A 4,724-nucleotide genomic window follows, 5' to 3' on the forward strand; every position below is an offset into this window, starting at 1 on the left:
GAAGAAGATATTATATTGTAAAACGGACCGGATATAGACCAATACTAATGGACGGGGCGGGGCAACCCTTCCTAATTTTCGCTTTTATTACTCCGTAGGTTCGCCGGATAGACTATAGTACAACAATTTTATTTCTTTTTTTTTTTCAATTTATTATTGTACTAGTAACATAATGTAGTCTTTTTACGCCGCCAGTAGAGGTCAATAATAAGCATATTTTAGACCGCTTGAAAAAAAGAATTGTATCCTGACGTTACCGTTTACGAGATACTATTAGGCCTAGTTGTGTGATTGATTCAATTTTGACCACCCCCTTAACTTCAATAATTTTGATTTTAGCAAAAAACGTTAAATACAAAACTAGTAGATATTTAGGTCTACTTTATTCTTAGATAAACAGTTATTATACAAGGTGTCCCAAATCTGAGTAACGAACCAAACTTATGTTTTTTTAAATACAATGACTAACTTTTTATCCGACATTTGAATTCTACTTCAAATTCCAGTCCTAATTGATGTAAAATATTTGTATAGATATTGAACTGTTTCTGCAGCAGGATCCTTGATTGGTTGAATTTTGACCACCCCCTTAACTTCTTTATTTTTGATTTTAGTTAAAAAACTAGTAACAACTTAATTGTAGATATTTAAGTCTACTTTACTCTTAGATAAACAATTATTATAGAAGGTGTCCCAAATTTGAGTAACCAAATTAACCCTTAATCACATAGTCGAGGCAATATTATTAATATACAATAAGTATAACAGATGCTGCTGCGGAAAAAGTTGAATATTGATACAGACATTTTACATCAATTTGGCCTAGAATTTGACGTAGAATTCAAATATCGGATAAAAAGTTAGTCATTGTATTTAAAAAAACATAAGTTTGGTTCGTTACTCAGATTTGGGACACCCTGTATAATAACTGTTTAGCTAAGAATAAAGTAGACCTAAATATCTACTAGTTTTGTAATTAACGTTTTTTGCTAAAATCAAAATTATGGAAGTTAAGGGGGTGGTCAAAATTCAATCAATCACCCTGTACAACAGTGATTCAAACTTCTGAATCTGATTCAGTGCAGAAGTGTCACTTTGACAACATTGCGTTTCATATGATAAAGTTCAAGTACCAGAGTAAAGTTTCATTACAGATTGCAGCAATGGGTACTAAAAGGCTATAACAATTGACTTCAACTTCACTCAATAATAGCCTTAAACCTAAAACAGTAACCAGTTTAGATAGTTGATATCATCATCAAATGGACTGATAAACAGCATTGTCATCTGTTTTTATAACTTTTTTAAATTCAAAAAGCACTAAGTATTCATTTAAAACAAATCGCTCGTAAAACAAATCAGTCCAACTTGAGACATTCATTCCGTCATTAATTTTAAACTAAAGTTGTCTCATTTGCAAGTCAGAAGCGGACATTTGTAAAAGGAAACTTTACATGAAAGAACAATTAAAAGAATGTTATTTCCACTTGGAATTGTCGAGGGGAAGTGTTCAACCTTGGCAGATTTATTGCTAATTGAGTAAGGGCTCAGTTTTGTTCGCAAAACGATTAATGACGCTTTAAGATTTTTTCCCCAACTTATTTTCTATACTGGCTCTATTTTGTAGTGGAATTTTGTTCTAGACCTCAAATGTATAAGAGAACCATTTACAGCACTTTCAAGTATCAAAATACCACAAGTTGTGAATATAAACGAGCAAGAATTCAGAGAGATGAAAACAAAACTGTACGTATCGTGATGGATCGGGCAAGTAGACCTGGGATTTGGTTAACCTCAACAGGATCCTGCACTCGACCGCGTGATTATCCCGAGATCCTGCGAGGTTGTAAAGTTTGTTTATAACGCTTCGTGTATTCCGTCTTTACCAGTGAAACCTGAAAATTTCCACTTTATAAAACCTTATTTAGACAATCAATACTCATCAAAAAACCAACATACGATTTTTGGTTGGCGTGTGAGACTGGTGCATAATTAGTGTCCGAACATTGCACACACATTCGCTACTGACATTTAATTCTCATTTTTTCCTAACGCCCCCCGTAATTGCGTATTTATAAAGCCGCCCATGCACACTATCGTTAAGAATGTATGAGAACAGTTAAAACCCATTTAGTTCCTGATATTTTGGAAACTAAAATTAGTTTCGCTGGTCGGGTGGCGTGTTTTACAGCGAATTATTCAAAATGGAGCGATGAATATTACATTGTTGGTAAATGATACCACAAATAACATCAAAATAGCGTTTGATTATTTACCTGTTGATTTTGGGGATAATGTTCCAGGTACCCACCCTAGAGACCAGGTTTAATGCAATGCGATATAATATGCGCGAGAAGTCAATTTAGTACCTATCAAAGTTAGGTTATGTAAAATTAAACTAAATTATTAATGCAGAATAAACGCATTTTGATGAATCTCACATCATCATAATTGAAAATCGTACAAAGCCAGAAAGTTAGAAGGAGCAGAGGTTCTGGTGCACTTTAGGAGCCACCGTATTTTTAGTTCTTTTTTGATAAAATCGATGTCAGATTGTTTATTTACACGTTATTATTTTTATATTTTTACGTTATTTCCTTTCTTATGGCATTCTCCATAGTAAACATAAATGACTTGTTTTTGATCAGTACCAGCACCACCAGTGTGATTGTTGAAAATTTTGTTTGTTACCTAGCAACCATATCAACGTTGTTAAACAGAACTGCTTTTCTTTTCAAAATTAGTAAAATCATTCTAAAAAACCATGTGTCTTTTTCAATACATTGAGGGAGAGGAATTTTTCCTAGACTTGTAGTAATCTGACCACTTTCAAATCGTTTTTTTACGATTATTTTCCCAAAAGTTCAGGTGGAAGTTCATCCACCCTTTTTTGGGCAGAACTAAGTCAAATAAACAATCTGACATCGATTTTATCAAAAAAAATAAATAAAAATACGATGGCACCTAAAGTGCATCAGACCCGGAGCAAAAAAGCTGTGGAAAATCGAATTTTAAAAAAGTCACTCTAATATAACTAACTACAAAAAAAAACTGGCCACACGTGCTTTATAAGGCATTTTACGCACTAATGGAAATACACTTTCGCCGCTACGCATATCGTGCTTCTTACAGCATTAATTACGTAATATACTATTATTTTCATAGCAACAGCCAAACACTTACCAAATGAATTATATTCAAGAAGAATATAATATTGGTATATTATACAGCCATTCCTTAAGGGAAAACAATTTAATGCTAAGCTGTATTGTAAATTCTTGTTCTGATTATATGCTCGTGGATATTAGACAGGGAACTTCCCCTGGATTGCACAATGGCTTCGCTTGTGTATTTTTTAAAGCTTTTACCTTTTTGCACACCATTCAAGCTGATCTTTTGGACGGTAGATTTACAAATGCCTAAAGCATCTGAAACCCTCTTTAAAATGTGGTATTATTAGTCAAAAAAGCACATTATTAAAATAACTTACATTGAAGACCGCGCTTAGCGGTAAGAATGTTTTTCCAGCCACTATCTCCTTCTGGAAATAGTCTATAAGTCGTGAAATAAGAATTAGTTTCTTTCCACTATATCGGAATAGTATATTCTATATTAAGAGCGGAAAGTATACATTTGCCGCTTGCACATGAAAATTGCAGCTTGAGGCGAAGCCGAACGCTGTAATCATGTAAAAGCGGCAAAAGTACTTTCGGCTCGAAATAAAGAAGATATTTTTTCGACGACTGCTGTGGGATGTAGAAGGACAACTCACATCATTTTCGTAGCTCGAACTCATTGTCACCGATAAACCACTTTGACGGAATGGCTTTATTTCAAACAGGTATGTCAAGCGTTGTTATGAAAACGCCGAAAAAGTTGGTGAGTAGATTGTTACTAGAAAGCGAAAACGCTCAAGAGCAGAAAATGATTCACTTTCTGCGCACGTGCGGTGAATACCCACTTTCTGCTTTGAAATGGAAGCGTACATGAGGTACTTTCAAAGTCAGTCGTCGAAGAAGGCATTTTGAACACAAATGACTAGTCACATAATTAGTCACGAAACTGATTAAAACGTCAGAATAACCTGACATTAATTATTGAACCCTCAAACTGACAATAGCTGGTAGTATGATGTTATAATACACACATTTTTAGTCGATCTTTATCTAATGAAATGAGATAAAGGATGTGACGCAAGAGTCAAAAGTCATTGAACAGAGAGTACGGGTTGTTGCACGTGTTAGACGTAATTTAAAATGGGTAAAATTTTTATTTTCATATTTCCTATATTTTGATAGGTTGATCAGCAGATTCTCGTGATTAAACTTGCTCAGATACAGACAAAAAGATAAAATAATTGTTACTAATATTTCATAGAAATTTTAAAGCAGATTTCCTGCTTGGCTTATCCAATTTATCTTTTGTGATATAAATAATACTTTTTAACATCTGAATTTGGTAAGAAGTCCGTCCCTGAACTTATCTATACACTTTCGCCTCGTGCGGCGGCAATTTGCTCTTCCACCGACTTCATTTCTTGCAGACAATCGGCGGCCGGTCTTACATTCGCCGTGGGAATTGCACACACGCAAATGGTTATTGCTCGTCGTATTGACTTTGGGCGTAATACCACCAGGTATATTGCCAATAAACGACTTAAGACGGCACTGAAAAAGTGCCGCACAACACAGCATTTTGCGGTGGGGCACAACGGCTCTAATTGG

General features: G+C 34.6%; 1 long non-coding RNA gene across 1 annotated transcript; it reads right to left on the bottom strand.

Annotated features, from left to right (window-relative positions):
- Positions 1-3,204: 3,204 nt before the first annotated feature.
- On the bottom strand, positions 3,205-3,600 carry LOC145725504 (uncharacterized). The gene is made up of 2 exons (XR_014177300.1): positions 3,491-3,600; positions 3,205-3,438 (listed from the first exon to the last, which is right to left on the bottom strand). It is a non-coding gene; the product is annotated as an uncharacterized LOC145725504 (long non-coding RNA).
- Positions 3,601-4,724: the final 1,124 nt, after the last annotated feature.

This window comes from Ips typographus, linkage group LG2 (genome assembly GCF_016097725.1).
Source record: "Ips typographus isolate SLU linkage group LG2, UJ_Ityp_2.0, whole genome shotgun sequence".
Lineage (NCBI taxonomy): Eukaryota > Metazoa > Arthropoda > Insecta > Coleoptera > Curculionidae > Ips > Ips typographus.